This window comes from Lissotriton helveticus, chromosome 8 (genome assembly GCF_964261635.1).
Source record: "Lissotriton helveticus chromosome 8, aLisHel1.1, whole genome shotgun sequence".
NCBI classification, from domain to species: Eukaryota; Metazoa; Chordata; class Amphibia; order Caudata; family Salamandridae; genus Lissotriton; species Lissotriton helveticus.
The window spans coordinates 176474978-176501464 of NC_136069.1; the positions used below are offsets into that span (position 1 = coordinate 176474978).

Sequence of the window (26487 nt, forward strand, 5' to 3'; positions counted from 1 at the left end):
GGTGACCTACTTTTGACCGAGAAATTGAGAGTGTGGTGAGAGATTGTGCAAAGTGCATCAATTCTGATAAGGCGCAAGGCACACTTAAACCTCTTTTGCATTTCCATTGAGGCCTCACAGATGCCATAAAAATGGTGTGGTCCTGGTCAAGGGAGAGGGGGTTTGCCCAAGTTTGCATTGGTGGTCATTGATCACTTCTGTAAATGTCCTGAATTTTACAGCTGTAAGTAAAGCAGATGCTAAGAGTGTAGTAGAGTTTCTGTAAAGGAAAGTTTTTCAGGGAAGGACTTAAATAAGTGACAATGGGGGCCAGTTTATGTTTGATGTTTTCAAGGAGTACATGACTAAGACGGGGTTGGCGCATGGGATGACTTCCTTTTATCCTACCAAAAGGAATGGTAATGTGGAGAAGTTTAACTATGTGAGCAAAGGCATGGTTGATTTGTCTCAAAGTAACAATTTTGATTTGGAAAGATAAATCAGGGAAACGGTGTGGGAGTGCAGGGTTCCCCATGAGAGGCAACTGGGCATCGTCCCTTTCCATTAATGAGCCGTAGGACACCACGTGCTAAGGATAACTTGGGGTGGATGTCTCGTGCCAGTAAGATTAATTGGGCTCCTAGAGTGGCAAGGGACAGGATGAAAAATGCAGTGGAGAAATATAAAGTTAGGTGTGACTTATTACATGGAGCGAAAAATATTAAGCTAAAAGTGGGAGAATTTGTCAAAACTAAAAAAGGGAGACTGGTGAGAAAGGATGTTAGCACATTTTCTAACCCCCTTTGTGTTAGGAAGATTTTGTGCATTTCTGCGTTGTTGAATGATGGTAAGGTTTGGAATGCCAGTTGGTCATCTTTATTCAAAGGAAGGAAGGAGGTGAACCAGAAGTAGATGAGTAAGATTGGTCGGATGATGAATCTCTGGCAGCTACTCAAAGTATCCATGCAGATATGGCAACACAGTCTATGGTTCCAAATTTTCAGATCGCAAATGCGCCTCAGTCTGATAAGGAAGTTGCATATGGTGGTTGTACTGTTAAGACGAATGGGGTGGTACATTCTGCTATAAGAGATTTTATTTTGAAATCTGGAAGAACAATTGTTAGACCTAGACCCTAAAATGATTTTGTGGTGTTGGCCCACGTTGTTAACTATGTCACTGATGTATATGAATTTAGGCTAATTATCCGTACATATTTGCATGTATATGTTTTTTTATGATATTTACTTAGCCCTGTTAAGGGTTTCCTGTATTCATTCAGAGTTACTTTTTGTATTGTATGCATAGTTTACTTTTCTTTATTTTATTTTTTATTAATTTAAAGGGGGAAGAGGTGTTGGGGTATTGGAATGTTAATAACCATGAGTTCTTATAATTTTGGATGTAGATTGTACTTGTGGGGTGGCATGCCTCTGTAGCCATTTTTCTTCTCTTTTTGCATTTAGATTAGGTTCCAGCCACTTAAAGTTAGAAAGAGCCAACCAAACCTCCCATGTAGACCAACAACTCCCTATTGAAAGCACTGTTGATGAGAAAACTGTACTGCTACAACAGCGTACTAGTGAAATTCTTGCAGTACTTGTTCGCCTACTAGGTTAAGTAATCCATTGTGTTACATGAACTCTGTTGATATCTCTCTTGATACTCACCCACAAAACTCCAACAACACCAAGCAGGATGGCTGCTGCACAGACAGAGTTCACACTCTGGGGTCTATTTACTAGGGCTTTATGCCACCGGAGCATCACGTTTTACGATGATCCAGTGGCCAAAAGCCCTGCTCCATATTTACAATGTGGTGCTAAGCCACTTTGCATGGCTTAACGCTACATTGTAAATATTGTACCCTTTCACGCTGTTTTCTGCATCAAAGGGGGCCTGCAATTGGTGTTGTGGGTGCTCCACCACAACACTCATTGCTTTTTACACTACCCCAGATTTACAAGGATCTGTAAATTTGGGCAGCACCAAAAACTAACTCCATTGAAAAGCAGACGTTAGAGTGGCACAACAAGGAGAAATTATTTTATTTCTCCTAGTTTTTGCTCTTTCTATGGGATGCTGCATTCCGTAGCACACATAGAAAGAGCAAATAGCCTTTGATGATTGGTTATGTGCAGGAAGGTGTCCTTTCCTGCACATAAACAATCATCCCTGCAACACAGGCACATTTGCACCGTGGCGCAAGGAAGTCTGCATTGGCGTTAGGCAGCTTTTTTAGCACTAGCGCAAGGGAAATCACAGGGGTGCACTGTATTCTTGTGACTACGTCGCATCCCTGTGTTTTTAATTGACGCAGTGCACCGCTGCTAAATTGCTTGATGCGCAATTTCTTCGTAAATATGCCCCTCTGTTTGCAAACAACTCACCCTCCTGTTAAAAGCCATTCATGGAATGTTACGTACCTTTTCTCTGCCAACCTTTGACCTGCTATGTGCTACCTTGCTCCCTCTGCTCAGTCAGCCATACCCTAAACAAAACATGCTTTGTGTCATCATTCAAATTACACAGATCCTTCCTATGGAATGCCTTCAGCAATTTCCTGCAACCCACACTTCAAGCACAATCTCTAAACACAAAAATAATTTTACTTCCTCCAGAGGACATAGCTCAAATATGAGTCAAATGGTAAGGCATCCTGAGGATACCCATTAACGTCTGTAGAGACCTTACATTATTTTGTAGGTCCATAAGCAATCATAATACAATTCACAGCTCCCCACTCTTTGGTATGAACTCCATTAAACCTTTTCCTATAATAATACATTATGTTCAAAAGATACAAATGTGAATGATGATGTACGGGCATTCATTGTTTTTTGTGTGGAATTCATTGACTCCCATGTAGACCCCTCCCCTCCCTCCTTAATACCCAGTGTATGACATTCAGCAAGTGCAGAAGGTGGCCACCCTCCTACTGATGGCAATTGGTCAGAAAGGAACATGCCTTACCAACGTTGTTGATATTACACCTACTTTCAAGGGGTAAAAAGAGAATTTGAAGACTCAATAAATTATTCACACAGCCTTCTCCAACCAGGAGCCTCCTTTCCTGGCTGACATATGTGTGCATTATTACCACATATGTGTGCATGTAGCTGGGTCTGAACTGAGGTGGCAAGTGAGCTAAAGAACCATGATGGATTCAACCCAGATCTGTGACTGGGGGTGAGTGTCTGAAAAGTTTCAGCGCTCTGTCCAACATCTCGTGTGTTTGCATAATTACCATAGCAGCCACTTGAAGATCTTCTATGCTCATTTATTAAGCTAAACAAGGATGTTTCCCTTCTTAGGGATTTGATTGTGGTACACACTACCCTGCCTATCTGCAAGCTGGTAAGCAGCCACAGGTAGACATCCTCGTCCCATTGACTTTCCTCAGTTAGGAGCTTCTCTTTACAGAAGGCAGGGCCTCATAGCTCATAGGATCCTCCTGTACAACTATGAAGCTGAGGCGGCCCACCCCCTGTCGCTCTCAGCCCTCAACGGTGGCAGGACCATTTCTTATCACAACACAGGATCACTTATGCTACCACTCCGTAAAAATCTTAATTTGTGCACTTTGCAAAGCTTATAAAGTTGGTGAATAACCAATTGGACAACTGTTACATTTATTTCTGAGGGAATTTGCTCCCCTTCTTGTGATTCTTAATTTTTTTTAGAATGTAGAGATTAGGCATAGATGTTACAATAGCTTATTAAGTAAAATAGAAGAATCAACTATCTCTGTTTTGCCCATGGTATGTTGCAATGGTATGTTTGCAGTGTGTGGAGAAAGGTTACCATATGTGCCTAAAGGGATGGGCAACTCTGTAGACCTTCTCCTCTCATCACCTGGATTTATTATCTTTGTCAAATTCAATGTGACATGATAGGTGGCGAGGATACAAATGCTTCTAATGCAAAGTTAGACAACAACAGTAGATTCACAAAGTCATTGTTTAAACATGTGGATCAATGGACAAGATGGTGCTTTGAACTAAGAAACGTGGGCTTTAAAACGGATGTTTTGGAAACTTAAATTCAACATGAGCACTCCAGATGTACAGGTCTGTGTACCACTACAGAGCAGATGCATTTCTAAAAATAAAAGTTTTAAATGTAAAGTTTATTGAATAGGAAAAGGAGAATTAAATAGTGGGTTCACAATATAAGAACAATGTACTCAATGCATTTGAAATAACTGATGCATTTCTAAAACGTGAACATATATAAGCCTGGTGAAAGTACGATTCCCAAAATACAGTAAGCTAGCCACTGGAAGAAATAGGAGAGGTGAATGTTAAGGCCAGATTCAAAATCGTGTTCTTTAGCACAGCATCTACTGGCTAGGAGCATAGCACCCTTGGTGTATTAACTGTATAGCTTTCAGCGTTTTATGCTGTAATATTGAGCAAAAGAAACCTAATTTTCATCTGTAATCACACAAGTCATCTGTGTTAGCAGTACTCTCAGTAAGGATGTCAGTAATCACATGAAACTGGAGGTCATTGAGGTGGTAAAGGATGGATATAATACTTCCTTGAACATATCTTCTGAAACTTCTCTTCCCTTTTCACCCTCCTACCTCTCACATCCCCCCTCTCCAATCTCAGTTTTCTTTGCATACTACCCCCTTCTATCCTACCAAGGGCTTTCCTTCACTTACCCTGTTTTGTCCAGCTGTCTCTCTCGTTTCCCTCTCTTTACAAGTATAAATATTATACTTTAATAAGCCTACAAGCCCTTGTTGCCACTTCAATAACTACATCATTTCTCCCTCAATCCCCTCCATCCCAGGAGTTCATAAAAACGTTTGCTATCTATGTCGCTTGACCTTTCAACCTCCTCCTCTGTACACCTCCTGGTCTCTTTGTCTTGAATAGCCACCGTATTCCCTTCTTTCCAATTTTCTCCTTTCATGCTCTCAATGAAGACTTACATTTTCTGTAGTTTCCCCATCTCCCTTAGTTTTTTATTATCTGTTATCTTTTCCATTTGCCCTTCTCCCTGCCCTCTTTCTGCATCACCTTCTCCTGTTCCCCACCCCTCTGTTATTCTACGTGGGACATATTGAATACCATCTTTTTACCTTAGTTCCACTGACCTTCTCCTCTGCCTTCATATGTACATTTTCTTGCTTCAATATATTGTTCTCTGCACAGATCTTAATTTTCCTCTTTATCCATGGCTGCCCTGTCATCTCAGCATTTAGAAACATCTTTGTTCTCCCCTCATTCAGCCTCACATGTGGAGGTATGGAATTTAGAGTAGCCGTTGTTTATCCTGACAACCAATCCTGCTCACTTATCTCACATTTCTCAATTTTATTTGTAGCCACTGACACAGATTTCACAACCAATTACAATTGGTACGTCAATGGAACCTGCAGTTGCGATGCATAGGTCTCAGGAGGCTTACGTGGCCATAGCATTCTTTCTTGGTGGTTTGGGCAACATCAAGGAGACTTTTTATCAATGCGTAGAAAGGAGTACTTGTTCTTCAAATCAATATTAAAATTACATGTCTTCCCATATTGTGAAAGCTACAGATAACCAACCTTTTAAAACTGTATATGTAAATATGTTTTGTCTTGGATTTTCTTCAGTTGTCAGAATAAACCTAAACAAGTAGCTGTCTAGCTTATGTGAAGAATTGGGCTCACTGAGAGGAATGTGGATAGACCATATGGTCTAACACTCCCTGTGGGCAGTCGGCATAATTATGCTTTCAGATGCCACCATGAGATGCTGTAATATGGTGTAGCTTCTGTCTCTTTAAAGGTCAGGAATCCTGTATCACTAAAAGCATCCTCCTCCCTCCCCAACTGAATCCCTACCCTGGATGTCTACTTTCTAGAATTGCTTGGTTCTGCTAGGATTCCTTGGGCATGAGAAACCTCAACCATAATACGTTGGGTAGTCAAACGTTAAAATCTCAGATGATTAATGTGTTTGATACAGCTGCAAGTGTTTTCTTCCTATTAACTTAAACTCTTGTAACTCATACATCTGTGGTGATCTTGTCATCAGGCAGATGCTTTGCAGTGGGTGACAGCAGGTCTGAGAGTCCAGTGCTTTCGTTGTGAAATATGCCTCTGTTCCTGTGGCATCATGGGTAGAAACATCAAACATGGCCATGCAAGACATATCACTAGATTATCCAGTATGAATGGACTGGCAATTTCATTCTCTTTCTGTGTGTATCCCTCTAAGTAAAATAACCTTTTTCCTCATCTTTCAGAATAAAGAGTTGGAGAATAAGGATTGTACCACCACAGTTATATTGTAACTCTGTTGAATGGATTTAACTCTCTATTTGTGAATGCAGTTGCATTTTAAAGACTGCAACATATCTCTACTTTTGACTGTATTTCTCATCTTTTAGCATAGCCTGTGTGCCGTATTGTCCCACAGGCAAAAGCATGGGAGTAAGAATAGGAAGCCATCGCTTGTTAGTGAGATATTTAAATTAGATTTCTTATGTATATTTCTCTTAAAGTACCAAGAATCACAAGTGGTAATATTTTTTGCATAGTAGTAATAATAATAATAAGCAGAAGAAGAAGAAGAATCACAGCTGGTATTGCTTATTACCCGTATCTAGTGTGGCCTCCATGAAGTAGTACTACTGTTACTGAATGAGGTGGTGCCTTTTACGGAAGAGTCCCAAAGGGCTCCTGATGTCTTTTAGCGAATGTCTGCCAAAGTTTATGTTCTGCAATTAATTTTTCATAATACTGCCTTTTCATTATGCAGCTAAAGAAGCAATATAAACACATCCGTTTCTGGTAAATTCTTGCTGATTAGTGCTAATAATTCAATGTCCCCTACTTCCAGCCCCCGGCTGGTCATCTCATGATGTAGCACTGTTTCCAAAGTTCTTTAAATCTTCTAGGGAGCCAAAGTATTCTTCCCAGTGGACAGCAGCTCCACTGCCGAGGACCTCTTAAGCTTCCAATCAATACTAGGATCTCAAAAGACATGTTCCAGTGCAGGATGCAGACCATATCAGACAAGTGACTCCAGTGTCTTTGGGAATCTAAATGGAAGGACACCTTCAGCAGCCCTTTAAGAAGCTGCTTGAGGAAGAAATCATCGTCAAGGGATGGACAGCTCTCCTGTAATTTCTTTTTGCTGCTTAAGCAGCTTATTTGTGAATCTCATCACTACTTCCTGACTTGAGTTAAGGGTAGTTAAGTGTAACGCCAATTTAACAAGGACAGGCAAATATCCCATAACCAATCCCTAGGTGTCCACGAGCTACTGGCAGCCACTAGTGGTTGGTCTCTAAGATCAGCATATCACACCTCTTTGGAGTAAAGAGAGGCTGCCAGAATGGCAGTGTAATATAATCATTGTGAAGGAAATGTCACTATGACAGGCAAACCCTTAGGTGGGCATGGCAATCAAGAGACTCTTGGCAAGAGTTAACCTCCCACAAAAATTAACAGGCAATAGTTCTGTTTGCCAGGCTCCTTAAACAGAGTCACACTGCCATCTACACCCACTAGCCTTAGACAGGAATGAGAGTGATACTTTTCCAAGGCATACACATGTTACTTCCTAAAAGACCTTGTAAGTGGTTTGATGACAAGTCCTGTCCTCTTTCGTATTGGTAAATGAGTCTGTGAGTGTTGCTATTGACCAATGTATGTCTTCATTTTGTTAATGAGTTTCCTATGTCTATGAATGAGATCTCCAGAGGGGTCCTGAATATCCAGAAGGCCCTGGCAGGTTTAATCCACCTAATTGTGAGGGCTCTGTAGCATACATGGCTAATTACTTTAAATTCTTATTTAATATTGATCATCCATTTAAATCAGGGACCAGAAGTTTATTAGACTTAGGGCATTCTATTTTTCTCACTAAACAAAGTGAACACATTGCAGTAATGATTTTCCTGAGAAGGCTAAGGCTGCAGACAAAAAAGATGATGTAGGGTATGCAGCGTGCCAATCTAAATACTCCTACATGACAGTACAGGCACAGCATATAAACAGATAACCCATATCACGAAAAAAAGTATTCATGTTAGTGGTTCAATGGTTATCATTGATTGGAGTACAGTTTACCAGTGCAACATGGGCAGCACAATTTCTAATTATGTTTAAGCCATGATGGGAGCAAGTAAGGTATATTTAATTGTGGCATTATAGACTTGGAGGCACCCTGATTCTTTGTGTATACATGTATTTAAAAGAATAAAGCTTTGTACCTGACTGCCAGCCAGCCTTTTGAATTTTGGTGGGAAAATTCCTTCATCCAAACATTTCACAGTAAGTCAACACATCTCAGTTCTTAGAAATGTTGTGTGCTGAAACCTAAAGCCGTGTTTCTGAATACACACCACTAACTTTCTCACGCAGTATCCATCTGGCGACCTATCAACAGAAGTGCCAACCACTATATTTATTTTTGAAACAGAAATCTGATGTTATACCATCAAAAATATCCACAGTGAACTGCGGAGCTCGGTGGTCTGACCCAGCACTGACTTCTGTTCACAATGAAGGCTTTATCAAAATGGCCGCTCACATGTAGGTAATTTTGGGACAAGTTTCCAAAACTGGATCCCTACCTCCACATATTAATCAGCCTTTAGGAGCTGTAACCATAGCTTCATTGTCCTTCATTTAAATCAGTGTTTTGCTGAAACGTAAAAATAAAAAACAAAATCTGGGCAAAAGTGCTCATTCTACTAAAAGAAGCACAAAGTTGGCCAAAGAACACATGAGCACTTCATATGAAATTCTGGAATGCGCAGAAAGACATGTGCATGTGCTCGGCTTTTGGCAAGCAGCCACACACTACAATTACCTCTTACTTCTTTCACTGCACCATTCAAAACGAATTTCTTCATATGAAGGGCATGTCTGTGGCCTCTAAAATCAACATAATTTTAGAAGTGCACTGACAATTAGACAAAGGCAAGTTTATAAACCTTTGACTGTACAAGTGACCTCGAATCCAAGACCTTAATTCCATGAACAAAAATATCCAGTTATCGTTTTAATCAACACAATGCACAGCCCCATGAATCCGTTTTTGAGGGCTTTATTCTAAAAGAAATGCAAATTGAATTAAAAAAACACTTATCAACTACGATATTTCAGAATCCTATCCCTCCAACAGGAGCTATAATACACATTCACCATATGTGAATAAATTACTGACTTACGCCTGCTTCTTTATCCGAACATATGTATGCTTAATGATTTACATACAACAAACACACATAGGGTTGGATGTATTCTGTTTCCTTTACTGTATATTTTCTGTAACGTGCTGTCCTTCTTGCACACTTCCCCTGAAAATGAAGAAAATGTAATATACTGGTGCACTTTCCCATACTTTCTGCCCCACTGGTGCCACACCATGCATGTGCAGGTTAGATGTCCAGACACATGTGGGAAAAATAGCATCACATTTTAATGGCTACCAAATGTTGACTGTATTATTATTGCATTGCAGTCCCTTACTCACTCCTCTAAAACTGTGCTGATAACACCCATTATACTAATTTACCATGGCTAACTTGGAAAGTAAAAAACAGTCATGGAAAAGTTGTTAGCAGTGCCATTTTGTCCTGAGTGAGCAAGCATAATGAGCGAGTGTACCCATTCACAAGAGTTTTAGAAGGAATGTTTATCCAAGAAAATGTTTGAAAAAAATGTGGCCAGGTTACTAACTGTATAGCAACATATCCCAAATATTTTAGTTAAAAAGGAATTACTTTACATACCGTGTGAAGCAAAACTCATGGAGTAGTCAAACACTCCTCGGTTTAGCACAGTACTGCATAGTATTGTTTCACCACTGCATTAAAAGAAGTACTTGCATTTTCGTACTGCTCCCTAAAGTTTGCAAATAGAGCATCACCTGCATTCTAAAACAACACAGTTTCTGCTCTTTGACTGCTTTTCTGCCCTCTTTCTTTTGCCACTCACATTCTCTTATCCACATTTGTTCCCCAGTTCATAGCTCATTTATCATGTTACATCTTTAGTCTTTTAACCTATTAACCTTCCTGTTAATCAATTGTTATTGTTGAAGGTTTCTAATCCAATGCAATAGTGAAGTATAACTCAATCCAGTTGTGTAAACAGCATGCTGATACCCTTTGGTGTGCTTTGTAAAAATGCATAAATAAAAACTGGATTTGGAAAAAGTAGTTTTTGGAAAGTGCAATCAGTATTGATCAAGGAGTAGTCTGATAATAGTAATGTCTAGCAAGGAAACCACAAGGAGAAGCAGAAGAAAGTTCGAGAATGGGGAAACTTAATAATTTCTACAATCCTCAAATCTTGACATTACCACATAGGTGCAGAAGCCTCCCTGAGATGTCACTTTTAAAGATTGATACTTGTACACTTCAGAAAGTTAATACAATGGCTAGAGGGCACATGTGTGTAGGAGTGAGAGGTTCTGTATACTCAACCTAAGGGTTCAGAAAAGTCCCTGAGGTTTCTTCCAAAGCGTGGACACACGGCCTTACAAGGAACTGCATCTGGTTCAGAGCTTCCAATGTCCCTGTGACGTTATAGAAAACAGGATGTGGGAGCACACCGCTGACCTCTCAGGCAAGGTTCGCCCCTGGCATTCTGGTAAACGCAGTCTCTTGTAGCTCGCTCCGATATTTTCGAGTGTTTCGCCAAGGTTGGCACAGATAGTGCTGAACTCTAGACACGTGTTTCTGGTTTATTAACCGTCATCAGTAGGAATACAGTCTTGTATTTTGGGGTTTGCTGAGTAGGCTGCTAAATATTATATCAGCTCCGGTACCTCTCACTGGCGCGCAGGTGCTTCATCCACGAGCTCGTCAGCTCAAAGACTCACGGGAGTACATTAAATAGAAAACAGGATGTGGGAGCACACCGCTGACCTCTCAGGCAAGGTTCGCCCCTGGCATTCTGGTAAATGCAGTCTCTTGTAGCTCGCTCTGATTTTTTCGTGTGTTTCGCCAAGGTTGGCGCAGATAGTGCTGATCTGTAGACACGTGTTTCTGGTTTATTAACCGTCATCAGTAGAGAATACAGTCTTGTATTTTGGGGTTTGCTGAGTAGGCCGCCAAATATTATATCAGGTCCAGTACCTCTCACTGGCGCGCAGGTGCTTCATCCATGAGCTCGTCAGCTCAATGACTCACAGGAGTACTTTAAATAGAAAACAGGATGTGGGAGCACATCGCTGACCTCTCAGGCAAGGTTCGCCCCTGGCATTCTGGTAAATGCAGTCTCTTGTAGCTCTCTCTGAAATTTTCGAGTGTTTCGCCAAGGTTGGCGCAGATTGTGCTGATCTCTAGACACGTGTTTCTAGTTTATTAACCGTCATCAGTAGAGAATACAGTCTTGTATTTTGGGGTTTGCTGAGTAGTCTGCCAAATATTATATCAGGTCCGGTACCTCTCACTGGAGCGCAGGTGCTTCATCCACGAGCTTGTCACCTCAATGACTCACGGTATTACTTTAAATAGAAAACAGGATGTGGGAGCACACTGCTGACCTCTCAGGCAAGGTTCGCCCCTGGCATTCTGGTAAATGCAGTCTCTTGTAGCTCGCTCCGATATTTTCGAGTGTTTCGCCAAGGTTGGCACAGATAGTGCTGATCTCTAGAGACGTGTTTCTGGTTTATTAACCGTCATCAGTAGAGAATACAGTCTTGTATTTTGGGGTTTGCTGAGTAGGCTGCCAAATATTATATCAGGTCCGGTACCTCTCACTGGCGGGCAGGTGCTTCATCCACGAGCTCGTCAGCTCAATGACTCACGGGAGTACTTTAAGTAGAAAACAGGATGTGGGAGCACACCGCTGACCTTTCAGGCAAGGTTCGCCCCTGGCATTCTGTTAAATGCAGTCTCCAGCGCCCAGTGAGTGGTACTGAGACCTGAGAAGACTTTGGACAGCATCTCCAGCACCCCCAAAAAAGTGTTGTTCTCTACTGAAGAAGGACAATTATCCTGAAACACTTGTCTAGAGATACACAGCACTGGCTTCACCAACAAGGGTGAAAAACTAAATCCTGACACCGTGACAAGTGTTATCATGCACTGCATTTATTATGATGCATCGGGGCAAACTGAGTGCTGGAGTGTGAGGCAGTGTGCGCCTACCCCCCTCCTCCCTGTGACTATATAGTCATCTTGTAATTACCATATGGTATTGGTGGAAACAGGTAGTGAGGACCATCTCCCCATTTGGAGATGGCAGGAGCTTAGCATACCACTGCCAGAGGCAGGCATTCTGCCATCCGTTTAACCGGTTCCCTGACTAAACCGCCTCCTTGTAATAAGCAGCCTAAGGATTCGTGACAAACCTTGGCAAAGTGGGGTCACTGCCTTTCACTACCATTATCATTATCTAAAAGTGATCTTACTATCAAGCTTTTACTCAATGTAATAAAATAATGAATTCCAAGAAGATGGCACGGATATATCTGGTGGTAGCTACTCCATCATTTTTTTTTTTTTTAATTTTTTATTGAAAATAACAGACATACAAAGAAAAAACCAACAAAACTTCACAAGGCATAGAAGTAGTCATGGTACAACATCACGGAGCTATGTGGGCAAGCTCAATATAAATCAGTATATGACAATCGATGGAGACAGTGGCAGGGGCAGGTGAGGGGACAGACAGTAAATATATCAGATGTAACAAGTGAACGTCAGGTTAGGGGGACAAAGACTCTTCAGTAGACAAACCGTGGGGGGGGAGTACAGATATTACCCCGGTATGCATTCCATTGGGACCAGACACGACCCCATTGTCTGGGACGTCCCCGGGCCAGGTAGACAGTCTTCTCTCGAAACATGCACCAATCCATGTTTTCCTTCCAAGCGGACAGGGTAGGCGGCTTATGCGAAACCCAAAGCTGAGCAATGTCTCTTTTGGCGACCATGTTACCAAGGGCAGCCCATCTAATCTGCACAGTGTTGTAGTCATTAGGCTCCCATACATTGAGCAGACAGCGCCTACCTTCGGGAAGCAGGGGCACACCCGTAACATTCCTCATGACGTCGTGCACTCTGACCCAGAATCGTACCATCTCCGGGCACTCCCACAGTATGTGGAGAAAGGTACCAGTCATACCACAACCGCGCTTGCACAACCCATCCACGGAAAATCCCATACGAACCAAACAAGGCCCCGTAACATACACTCTATGCAATATCTTCAACTGGACAAACCGCAGTCGGGCAGGGATAGCGACCTCTTTGGGCGAAGACAAGGCCGACTGCCAGTCCTCGTCGTCTTACTCCAAGCCATCAGAGCACCATGCATCTCTAAGGCGAACCAATAGGTCGGCTCTGTTGTTGATAAGTTTTTTATAAATCAACGAGATCGTACAGTCGGGCACATGTCCATCCAGGATGCGGTCTTCTAAAGGGGAGGATTCCGGAATATCGGTGCCCACTGGGAACATTGACAACAAGGCATGACGGACCTGAGCGTACCGAAAGAATTCAGTGCCGCCCAAGTCGTACTCCAGCCGCAGTGCATCGAAGGACTTGACCGTCCCCTTCGACCACAAGTCACCCACCTTACTTATGCCAATCATGTCCCATTTATCACACCCTTTCGTCCGTCACAGAGAACCCAAGCATTCCGAGTCATACAGAGGGGTAGCTCGAGTATATCTACCACACCAACCCAGAGCCGCATTCGCATCACGCCACACTCTCACAGCAATCTTAGTGGGACCGGTCAGTGCTCCACGGCGAACACTAGAGTACAGCGCTCTACTGAAAGATCCTCCCGGAAGGATATGCCTATCCATGGAAAAAGCCAGGGCCAGGCCCGCGGCGTAGGTCGCATGATTAATTGCGCTGAGCTGGGACGCCCAGTAATAACGTCTGATGTCTGGGAGGGCCACGCCACCATCGAACCATGGGAGCGTGAGTTTGGGTAGGGCGATACGAGCACGTCCATCCCAAACAAGCTGCCTCTGCAAGGTTTCCACTTCACGGAAGTAACTGGAGGGAATAGGGTCAAAAGAGTTCTGTAGCGCGTACAAGAAACGGGGCAAAGACATCATTTTAAAGAGCGCCACTCTGCCAAGGGGTGACAGCGGCAGCCTACGCCAGCGAGCTACATCAGATTTAAGTCGCTGAAGAGGGGGCATCAAATTGAGATCATAACGCACAACTGGATCCAAGGAAATATAAATCCCCAAGTACTTAAAACCGGTACTCGCTACCTGAATTGGAAATCTACGCGGCAACGGAGGGAGATCTCGAGCCAAAACGTAGATGCAGGATTTAGCCCAATTGATAACGAGACCGGCGTTCCTGCCGAAGGAGGCAAGGACGTCAAAAAGCACGTTGAGGGACTTCTGCGGAGATGTAAGGTATAGGAGGATATCGTCTGCGTACAAGGAGACGCGATCCTCGAAGTCAGGGGACCATCGAATGCCCCGCATGGACGGTTCCCAACGGAGCCATTCGGCCAACGGTTCAAGAGTGAGAGCAAAGAGCAGTGGAGACAACGGACAGCCCTGCCGGTTGCCCCGTCCTAGCTCAAAGACGCTAGAAACTCGTCCGTTAACCACTACCTGGGCTAGGGGAGTCTCATAAAGGAGCCTCACCCAGGATATGAAGCCCGGCCCAAACCCGAATTTTTCGAGAGGGCCGCCCACAGGTAGGGCCATTCGATCGTGTCGAAGGCCATGGTAGCGTCGAGAGAGACCAAAATGGCTGGTTCCGTAAGCGCCCCTACTCTCGCGAGAACTACGTGGAGTCGACGCAGGTTTAATGCCGTGTTACGGTGCGGAATGAAGCCGGACTGATCCGGATGGATCAGGTCTCCGATCACTGTGACCAATCTGTTAGCGAGCGTCTTTGCCAGTATCTTGGGTTCGGCGTTGAGCAAAGAGATAGGTCTATAAGAGGTACAGCGGTCACGAGGCTTACCCTCCTTAGGAATAACAACAATGGTGGCAAGCCGTTGGTCGAGAGGAAGGGAGCCCGACTCCCGGGCCTCCAGAAACATATCCCTTAAATGAGGCGCCATTTTGTCGGGCTGCTACTTGTACAGCTCGATAGGCAAACCATTGGGGCCCAGCGCCTTACCCGAATGAAGTGAACGGATCGCCGTTGCGATCTCATCCACAGTGAACGGGGAATCCAAAAGGTCCCTATCTGGATCAGAAAGGCGAGGCAAAGCGATATCCCGTAACAGTAAATGAGAATCATCCTCGTCTCGATCACAGACTGAAGTATACACAGTCTCAAAGTGGTTCGCGAAGCACTGAATGATCCCAACAGGGTCCGTGACGCACTCACCATCAGACATCTCCAATATAGGCACCACACGATTCACTCGCTCCTTCTTATCCAACCAAGCCAACAACTTGCCCGCTTTATCACCAACGTCATACAATCGCCCCTGCTGTTCCCTGTACATCATTTTAGCTGCATCTGTAACAAGAGCTTTGTAATCCGCCTGTTTCAAAGCAAGGGAGTGTAACTTTGCACTAGACGAACTAAAGACTGGGATCAGTCTCCAAGGCAGCAATCTCAGATTCAACCCGCTCCACCTCCTCAGTAGCAGCCTTCTTAGCAGCAACAATTAGGGATAAGGACTGTCCGCGGACCACCGTTTTAAAGGCCTCCCACAACGTAACAGAAGATGAGACAGAACCCACATTTTCATCAAAGTAATTCTCAATGGCTTTAACCAGGCTGGAGTGAATCAGGGGATCATGGAGATACTACGGGTTAATCGGTGCCACTCTACCCTCACTCCCAACCCCAACCTCAAACCGGAGCCACAAAGGGGAGTGTTCCGAGATTCCCCTAGGAAGCAGACGAAGTTCCCTGATGGCGGTGGACTGAACTGCGGGCAGTAAAAAATAGTCAAGCCTGGACAAGCTGCCGTGGGCCCCGGAGTGGAAAGTATATTGCGACTGTGTGGGGTGCAACAACCTCCAGGCATCCACAAGCCCAAAGGTCTCCAACAAGTCGCTAAGCCACATGTGCGCCCTAGGCAAGTCTCTGGGTGGGTGTCGGTCCAAGACGCCAGAGACCACAGAGTTAAAGTCCCCCCCATGATCAAGAGCCCTTCCGGGAGCCCCAAAAGGACACCACTCAAGTCAGCGAAGGTTGAGGTCTGTAAGCCAGGGGGGACATAAACCGAAAGTACGGACAAGGTCTTCCCCTCCCACCTCCCAGTGAGCAAGGCGTAGCGCCCTGTATCATCAAGCTTGATCTCGTCAATAGCAAAAGGGAGGGAGGACCGCAGAAGGATGCCAGCCCCTCTGGATCCAGAAGTAAACCCCGCGTGGGCCACGAGGCGGTAGCCCCGTCGGTTAAGAGCCTGATAAGCATTGCCTATTAAATGGGTCTCCTGCAAGAGGACTATATCGGGGGAGTGTCGCCTAAGATACCTCAATACAATACTCCGTTTTATCCTATCTCCCAAACCATTAACGTTCCAGGATAAAAGTCTCAACTCACCGCCCCCCCATTCCCGATGCATGAGAAAAACAAGACCCACATAGAACACTACAATCAATACGGTGCCTCGTGAAGAAACAAAAACATTTACACCCCCTCCCACCCCCCAACTCGCCCGTGACAAACCCCCCACCCTGCACCCCTGCATAAGACTAAGAAGCCACCCCAACTTGCAGTGTGCCTGTCGCCCCATTGTTAAACTAAGCTCTGCTAAGAACCCAGGAGGAGGAAGAGTTCCCGTTCACCCCCCCGCCACCCCCAGGCCGATCAAGGTCCAATAAGTCCCAAGGATAAACTCAGCTGATCCAGCAGACAAAAGTTCGGATGACGGGGTCCATCGACGAAGGTATCACTCTGCTACACCTCCCTCAGCGCCGCCAGGGCGTCCGGAGCGGTCCTGACCCTCAGGCAGTGTATCGAGCCAGTCACTGACAGCACCAGGGCGGTCAAAAAAGAAAGTACGGTCCCGATACACAATCCTCAGCCTGGTAGGAAAAAGTAAGGAGTATTTCAAGCCCAAGTCTCGCAAGTGCCTCTTGACACCCTGAAATCCAAGTCTCTGTTTCTGGACAAGAGGCGAAAAGTCAGGGTAGAAAGAAACGGAGGCATTTTCAAATTTCACTGGTCCTTTGTCTCGGGAAGATTGCAGCACTGCGTCCCGATCACGAAAATGGAACAGCCTCGCAATGATGGGTCTCGGAGGGGCACCCAGCTTAGCCTTCCCGCCGGGAACGCGATGCGCCCGTTCCACCGCAAAGAATTTACTAAGGCCCGCGGGGGCCAAGTGGTTGGATATCAAGTCCTCAACCAGGAGATCAACCCCTTCAGTCTCGGAGTTTTCCAGAACACCAATAAGGCGCACGTTGTTGCGGCGGGCCCTGTTTTCGTAATCCTCAAGACGGCGCGCCAAGAGGTCGTGTGAGGACCGAAGGTTGACAATTTCCGCTTGAGCATCCGAGACATCGGTGACCAAACTAGAAGTCTTCAAGCTCAACGATTCCACTCTCTCGTTAGTTTTCGAAAGAACCGCTCTAATCAGCGTGATATCGATGGCCACCGTGTCGATCTTAGTCGCCAAGGCCTCAAACTGCTGTCCCATGGAGGCCTGCATGGCGGCAATGGCTCCCATAACATCCTTCAATGAAGGGTCCGGGGCCTCTGGGGAAAGGGTCTTAGAAGCGTCCGAGACACGGCTCACAGCACCGGGCGATCCCTTGGCATGTGCGTAGTGATCCATGGTGTTGGTCTGATGTTGACCGCCCCGTAAAGGCGCCTTAGTCTTCCGCTTCTCGAGAGGCTGGCCAGTGGCCATCTTGGAAAAGGGGCCCCGGAGGGGTCCCTGTGACCTGGTGAAAATGGCCGGGTGGAAACGCCCAAAGAGTCAAGAAGGCCAGGTCTGGACTTTGCAAACAAAAGTAGAAAAGAGCCGTGAGCAGGCGGTCAGGGAACCCCACACAAGAGAAGACGGCCGGTCCTGAAGGAGAAGAAGCCGCGCCCCTGCCAGCTGAGCCAGGAAACCGAAACCGAAACTCAGGAGGGGCCGACCCAGCAGGGACCCTTGTGGCCGTTGTTGATCAACTGCTCCTCGGCCCGTTCCAAATCCAAACTCCCGGTCTGCCTCGGAGTGGGCCTCCAAAAGTAGAAACGGAGTAAAAGTGGACCCCGAAGTCCGATTTCGATTTTTCAAGGAGTTTAATGATCAGCGAGGAGTAGCGAACAAAAGCCCGTCGATGAAATCAGGATGGAGTCAGGATAATCATGAGGGGCGGCACGGGTCAGGGGAGCTCTGTGCTCACGCGACCATCTTGGATGCCCGCGTAGCTCCTCCTACTCCATCATTTTTAATTATAAAAGACTAAGATTGTCCCATATTGAGGACCTGTGGCATGAACTTGGCGAACAATACTATTGTAGAGCGAATCATTTTGAGAGAACGGAAAATTAATGGGAAATCAAAGATAGACGAGAGAACACACGATGTGTTATTTCACTGTACTTCTTAAGAGAAATTGCTTTTAATCTATATAGAGAGGTTTTCTAGACCTATATGATGATTCTTTATAAATTAAATGACTAACTCCAGGGTAGTAAAGTTAATTTTATTAACTGACTTATTCATCTTGATTATATTGCTGAGCTGTTCAAGAACAATATCTATATTTTAAGATTTTGTTTTTCTACATATATTTTTTACTTTATTACCTTTATGGTTTTTAGTTTTTGTTTTTGAGGAAACAGGATGTTATTTACTACTTGTGAGACACTTTTGTATGTTGCTGTACAATATGGCATCTGTTGCATTTTGATATTGTAAATTTGTAATGCATTTTAGAGTAATAATTGTTTACAGAAAACTTTATCCAAAGTACAATGCTTTGCTCTCAAGCATTCCCCTATCCTTCTTTTGTTAATGAATGCAGTTAAAAGGGTAACGAATCCAGTAGTATGCGAAAGGTAATATCATTAATGAATCCATTGATGGCTAAATCTCTTCCTAGTTTTTTCCTGTTTAACCTTTCTTGCACTTATTGGCAGTCTCACATCCTGCTCCTTCCATGTTATATTTAGTTCTCCCCCAAAAAGGTTTCAGATTAAATTCATATGAAAAATCCAGATTACATTTTCTGCAGGTCCAATTCATTCCCAAAAAGTTCGAAATGTACTTACATAGTCATAGAACTACAGTTGGAGTAAACAACTGAGTGTTTTTTAAATTCACAGAAATATAAAAAATAATCCTGAGAAACTGCCACATAGTCATACTTTCCAGGACTAGCTCTTAGATTATTTTTTAATTGCAGTTTACACATATTCAAAATAATATTCACAAGTTTAAAGGTAGTAAATGTGCTTTTCCACATGTGGGAAAGGGATACTCAAATACAACTTCTAACTTCTTTTTTTGTTTCTTCATGAGAAAATATTGGGAAACATCCTTTACAACGCAGTGTTTACACCGCATGACCTTTATGACGCAGCCATTACAACGCAAGCCATTACTACGACTTGCGCTGGATGGCACTCTTGCTTAAGGAATAGTTTGATTTTCTATTCTAACACCTTCTCTACTGTTACGTGGGCTGGAGTTGGAATAGAAAATTAAATGAATCCTCAATCCAGCGCCCTCCAACGCAAGTCGTTGTAACGACTTGCGTTGTTAAAACTGCGTTGTAAAGTATCGCGATCAAAATGATCGCGTTGTACTAACGTACATCCGAAAATATTTCCCCATGACTAAACCCCTTCGCCTCAATATGTATTTGGGTTATTCCCACACAATTCCCTCCTTCGGTAGGTATATCTTCCTGAATGGTGGGTATGTGTCTGCCAAGAGTTTGTAAATACCGGAAAACCAAAAGGTTTGTGGGTATTCTCATACATAGGTAGGCATCCTGCTCTGGAACGTTCACAACTAACAGCTCACTTGTAGCAGATATATTAAAGTGTTATATTACACTAAACGGGTGACATGTTCCTGAAGACATACTGATTTACGATTGTAAATGTACAGTTTGTACATATAAAATGTGAACTTTCACTTGTAACTGGAAATATTTGCGCCATAAGTACAAATCAGGGTTGCACATAGCATTACGAGTTGGGCCATTTAAGTTGTTGCTTCTAGCAGTTTGGACAGTATTTTACTCTTATCGATTGAGGATGTTGCCAAACACAGCTTGTTCACAAACAGGAGCTTTAAGCTTTCAGTAGAAATATCTAACAAAGCAAGAAGTGGTCCTTAACTGGGATAAAAATTGTTTAATAGGATTTCTGTTATGTCCTGAGGTTCCAGACGGCATGTGATGTCATTTGCTGTGTTGTTACACTTCTTGCTGAAATAACACAATTGACAGACCACTGGCTAAGAGGTGCATTTAAATAGTGTTGTAATGATGGTTCAATAATGATTTTGCATCTAGAGAAAGTAATATCTTGCCTTTTTAATATGTTCATATTTACAGGTTAACATTGTAATTTGGATTACATAATACCACACAGTATCCTCCATCTTAATATTTTAGTAAATTGTTAATTACAGCTTATTCTACTACATCCACAGAGTTGCTGCTGTAATTCTGAGTGGGTAAAACAATGTACTTGTTTCTCCACAGCTAAGAAGGAAACAGGCTTTGTTTAGTGATGACATAAGTATGGGAAAACTGTCACCTGTACTTTGGAAAATCCCCTCTTCTCCATGGTTTTGGTATGAACCACATTTGGTTTAGTTTCATTGTCTGTTCAATTTTTGTGGAGTTGTGGAGAGGGCACTAGGGGCTGGGGTAGGTAGTCGGATTTGAATGAGCGCGGCCTAACATATATAAGCAGTTGAGCTAGAGACAATATTGATACTGTATATTACTCTATTAAGAAGGTAAGTATTTCATCAAAGGGAATATTTGCATATACTAGAGGAAAGAAACAAGAAAAGAAAGACATACTGAAAAAAAGGAGTGGAGGGACAAAGGATGGAGGAGCCGGGAAGGGATTAAATTGGTATTAGGAGAATCAAAGAAATTGTGTGAGGTAAGAAGGTAAGGTACGGATAGGTAAACTTCACTCAATCGAGAGAATTACTGGTATCACCCCAATGACCATCAGTCCTATCATTCAATAAGTCATTCCAAAATTCAAAACACATTTCCAGTTTTTAATTAATTTTATCTACCACTTTTTCTTCTTGTGCTGCTCGTTGCAGCACCAGTAGCCAATCGTGTTCCTTGGGGTGTGTGGTTGATGCCAATGTCTCAATTTACATAAGTTAGCTGTTGCCAGCGTAGTTGCTGTCCATCTGCGCCTATCAGTGGCTATTCCCACAAGATCAGATGTATCAATTGAACGTGCTAAGTGTGTGGTGGGTCAACTTCTGTATCAGTTATTATAATTAATGATGTGAAATATTTCAAAGCACTTTTACCGATTTAGTCACAGAAACCTATAATGTAAACATTGCAGACGTTAAATGAAATAGCACTGCCATTGACACATGTGAAGAAGCAGCACCATAAAAGAGTGCTTGAAAAGTGCCAGAAAAAGAGAAATTCATTGCTGAATAACAAGATTACTTATGAATATAAAGTTTTCATTACAATTCACTTACTGCTGAAATATTATGATTCTAATGATGTCGCTTAGCATTGCTATTGCCTATCATTTCAAAGCATCATGAACAGAATATGGTGCAATTATGCGATAAAATTAGTTAGGAAGCTGAATCTTACAAACTTTATAGTAGATACCATAATGGTTATAGAAAAACAGAAACTATTTTAGTAGAATTGCTTATAGGAATAATTTACATGTGTGGATGTTGAAAAATGGGGCAGAAGGCCATAGTTAAGGTTAATCAAATTTGTGCAATAATATATTGGTGAAGCATTTCTATTTTCTCTGATTGTAAAATGTATGGTTTGGTGGATTATATCGATTCTAATTGAAAGCTGACACATGCCTTTTTAAGGTCTTTAAACAAGTTCTTTCCTAAGCTATATTTTGCAGTTGCCAAATGCAATGGTCCTTTGGCATTTCTGCAAATGTTTCTTTATTCATTCTGTACATGTATCATCTTATGTTTTAAGGACATTCCTTTAGAGTTCACTATGAAATAGTCTGGTGGGTAAGAGAATTTTAACCCGATGCTATTGAACTGTTGCACTGTATACTTCTTACCATTGACAAACCTGTGAGGCCAGGAAAGTCAGTTCTGTCTCATGGCCAGCATGGAAAAGTATGCAGGAATAACTAAAATGCATTAGGTGATTTCATATTTAAACTAACTATGTGATGGATTGGCCATAGTGGAGGGATACTACGTCACCAAAAGCGTCATCAAAGAAGAAACCTCAAGGGAGGAGCAATGCCATGCTTTTTCTTTCTTTGCAAATGCGACAAACGCATATATACACTACCTATGATTTTATAGACTAATCTTTGACCTCGTGTTTTAGACCATTTTTGTCTGGACTGCTGCCATATCGCAGTTGGTCTGAAATCCTTATGTGACAGACTACTTGACTTGCCCTATTTCCTCTTTTTGCCCATGCTTATGGACTCACCCTTAGTGGACTTTAACTTGATTCCTTTTGTCTTTTTTGCTTTAAACCGTTTGGATGCTGTTAGAGAACCTAACCATCCTCATGCCTTTAATGGTGGTAGGAATCTGTAACTTGTAGCTGATGTAAGTTCCTGAAAACCTTCTTTTGCCTTAAATTATAGTTAGAACCTTCTACCTGATGAATATTTTATAACTATCCTCTTTGAGATTGAACTGTGGCTAAATGTGTAGTTTCATACTGAACTACATGTATGCCACACCATGCAGAAAGGTGCATTCAGTGCTCTGAGAGTGACGGTCTGCCTGTTAGGCTCTAAGAGCGCCACATGACCGCCTGCCAAACCAGTAAAATACTCCTGCTCTGGCAAAAAGTCGCACTGCGGGTTTGGTGTTCCCACAGCCGACAGCAAGCGCTTCAGATAAAAGCACTTTAATGAATGAAATATATAAATATTGGACTGGCTAAGGGTATGATTTGCCTTTGGGAAGGCCAAGAGCATCTGTTATTTATAAATAGCATTTGATGTGCCTGATTTGTCCTAAATATTGTCCCAAGATATCTAAGGATGATGTTTTGCTCTAATGTTTGTGCTGTTATTGCACACACATTTGAATTAAAGAAATGGTCTGTGCCCTTTTTATCGAGCAATGAATATTGTATTGCTTAAGCCATTTGAAGTGATTTCTGTGGTATATTGTGGCATTTCGATTCTGGTGCGGGATGGAAATGTAATATGTAGCACTGTTTACAAAACCAAATACAACAGCAGCCTTATTAATCCATATTCAGTAGACATTACTTCAAAATATTCAAATTATTCCACATAGTATTTCCATGGCCAAAGAAGTCCTTCCCTCTTTGCTAAATGTTTTTCTTACACAATAATGTCAGTACAGTTTTATACTTTTAACAAACAAGTCAAATGTATTAACCGCCTACGCACAGTCCAGGCCGTTTGTGATAAACTGTGTATAGTGCCATATTTCATGATTAAAGAAATGCGCATTAGCAGTTACATGAATTTATGCTTTTATTATAATGTTTCAACTAGGAACTGATTACTGCTGCCTGCAGGATATGCACTGGTATTCATGACATCTTAATATAATAATTAGTAAACTTGATAAATACTCACAAGAATTCTGCTGATTTGTTACAATACATAATGCACATATTTTTCTTTAAAATGAGAAATGCCAACCGCTGCCCTTAGTCGGAGCTTGCAAATGCGTCCACGTGAATGCAGTGCTGAATTTGTGCCAGTGGTTTCTGGTGCGCAGCACCGGCATTTAATTTTCAGCACTGGCACTTATTACAGTCTGCCACATGGTGGCGATGTTTGTCTGATTTAGACTGTAGCACAACAACAGCTGATAATTATTACAATATACATTAAAAATGACTAATACCTGCCACCGAAGCCTGTCTCTAAGCTTTGGGGGCACGGTCTAGTCTGTACTGTCACACTGGTAGGAATGTGATAGTAGTTGTGTTGGTACTTTCATTGGCAGTGCTGGCAGGGTCAATGGGTAGTGCAAGCTTTTATCCGCCCTATGAGGCCTATTCACAAAGGCATTTTGGAGTGCTCAAGGGCATACTTTTTTTGTACTTTTATACGTACTTGTACCAACTTTTGCTAAATGGCCCCAAAACTGGACTATTGAGGGAATATTCATCTACCATTAATGCAAATAGAAAGGACCTAGCTCTCTTTGCACTTTTAATAACAGAGTTGGACATTTCGATTCACATAGGCATGTGAGAGTGTAAAAGCGGACTCCTGTGATACTCTTTTACTTATGCCGAAATGCTGATGTGAATTAGCCCCTATGGAGCAAGGGGGTACAACACCTGATGCAGAGGTTTGCACCTACAGATATATTCCTGGCCATAATCTCAGGAGGAACTACATAACCTTTCATTATTTGTGTTTGGTGAAATGATTAATATGAGGGCAGTAAGAAGTTAAGTAAAATCATATGTATTTTATATATACACCTAGACATAGTAAAGGACTGCATTTGGTATTCATGTGCATTCCTTTCTTACATTTACATAAACTACTTATAACATAATGTGTTTGCAAGTAAGTGTAAAGTTCATGTACATTGATCATTTTTTCTGCTTATTTCTCATGGTTTTTCTCTGACCCTAAATGAAGCCTGAAGCTACTCTTCGCCCTGCAAACTAGCCACATATGTGTATATATATTATACAACGTATTACCATTGTTGAGATAGAGAAGGGACATTAAATGACTCCCCTCAACAATGGTAAGAAATACAATATTACACTCTCTGCATGTGAATATGTGGTTTATTCCAGTTTAAAAAAAACATGTGTAGTGTTTTAACAAAAGATATTTAACCAAAACCAGTCATCAAGAGGCTATATCTGTGCAATACGGTAAAATTACTTTGAAGAACCCCCTGGACTATTAAGAGAGTGTTTTTCCTGTGTAAAGTAACTGTAACAGGCAATTTGTTATGCAGTAAAAAAAAATTGAATCTGACCATATTTAATGTTTATATCTCCAGAGGGAGGCTTCATGTTAATGTTATGTATGGACTGGCTGAATGTTAATGTAGCTCTCTCAGGAGAGCTGAATGCTATGTTCAAGCCTGTAGGCATGTTTTATTACTTGCAAACATTAGTGTCAAAGACAGCAGGTCTTTGTTATATATTGTAAACGCCTTGACAAGGCCTGTTGGCCTATCTTTGTGAATGTGAAAAGCACAATATAAAGGCAACAGGCCTGTAACGCAGCATTATTAGTTTAGACTGTCAAGGCTTGCAGACACAAACCATCACAAGGAATTTTGCAGATTATTGAAACAGACACGGTTAATGGGGTTATCTGCTATCTCTTTATTGATATCTGATTTTACAATGTTTATTCTTGTCAGGCCATGACGGAGGGTTCACAACTGTTGTTCCTGCGTAAACTGTGCATGTATTTGTGTTTTCATAAGTATTATTTAATTATACATGCATTAAAGCACTTTTCCTTTCTAAAGAAAGAGCACTATCTTTGACATTACTTTATTGAGTGTTATTTTTGTGCACTCCTGCACTCTGAGTCAGCCTGGGACTGCTCTGTCTTGCTATCCTGACAGTCAATGCTTAAATGAGTTCTATGTAACCAGTGTGAGGGTCCGTGATATGACACCAGAGGTAAACTACCCCCATCAATAGTGTTGGCACCCAGTAACATCCAATTGCCTCCTGCCTCAGACTGGATTTCGCACACGTTTTGAGCAGTGGGAGTACTTTATGTAGAAGAGATAGTTAGAGATTGATATCTTTAACCACTGGAGTGGAGTATTCCCAGGTTTCTGGTTTTTGAGATATTGGAAATTGGGGTACCAGACCTCGGGGGTCAGTAGAATGGTAGCGAGTTGGCACACTTTCACACATTACAATAATCTCAGTTTAGTTGCATTCATGCAGAGGAAACTCTCCTTAATCTACTGTATAATGGGATCCAAGCAAGATGTGATGCTTACAGTGTTATTTGGATGTTTTCTCTAGAAGGAAAGTTTCTTGAACGTCACCTGCATACATTTAGAAGGTTACCTTATACTGATCATACTCAATTAGCTCATGCTTCCTATGCTTGTAGTTGAAGCAGTGGTACTCCAAATCTTTTTGTAATTGATAATGACACTGGATTAGGTGACTCCTAGAGATTGCAACTTCTGACAATGTAGAGCCATAAAGAGCTAAAACATTTTAATTGCTAGCCTAGGCATCACGTGCAGAAATCATATGTGTCCAGCCTATATCTGACTCTTAATGAACCCTTTTATGTACCTTTAAATACTTTGGATTGGCACAAACACAAATATTCCACTCAAGAACTTGTAAAAGAACTTAATATGTTTCCCTGGCAAAAGGCCTCATACCTAACTTTTTAGGCATTCTGTTTTACCACCTTCTCGTCAAAAGCCTTTTATGCTGCACCAAGCATGGATTCACATACGTTCCAGAGTAATATTGC

The 26487-nt window shown here is 42.5% G+C and overlaps 1 protein-coding gene across 2 annotated transcripts in view; it reads left to right on the forward strand.

Moving 5' to 3' along the window:
* The window catches only part of ERG (ETS transcription factor ERG), a 556889-nt gene that overhangs the window by 103956 nt on the left and 426446 nt on the right, over window positions 1–26487 (forward strand). Inside the window, exon 1 of one of the 2 annotated variants that reach the window (XM_078656847.1) lies at window positions 24744–24760. The exons of the other annotated variant lie outside the window; for it this stretch is intronic. The gene's annotated coding sequence lies outside the window, so the exon portion shown is untranslated. Of the gene's footprint in view, window positions 1–24743; window positions 24761–26487 lie in introns of those variants that run through there. 2 annotated transcript variants of the gene reach the window in all.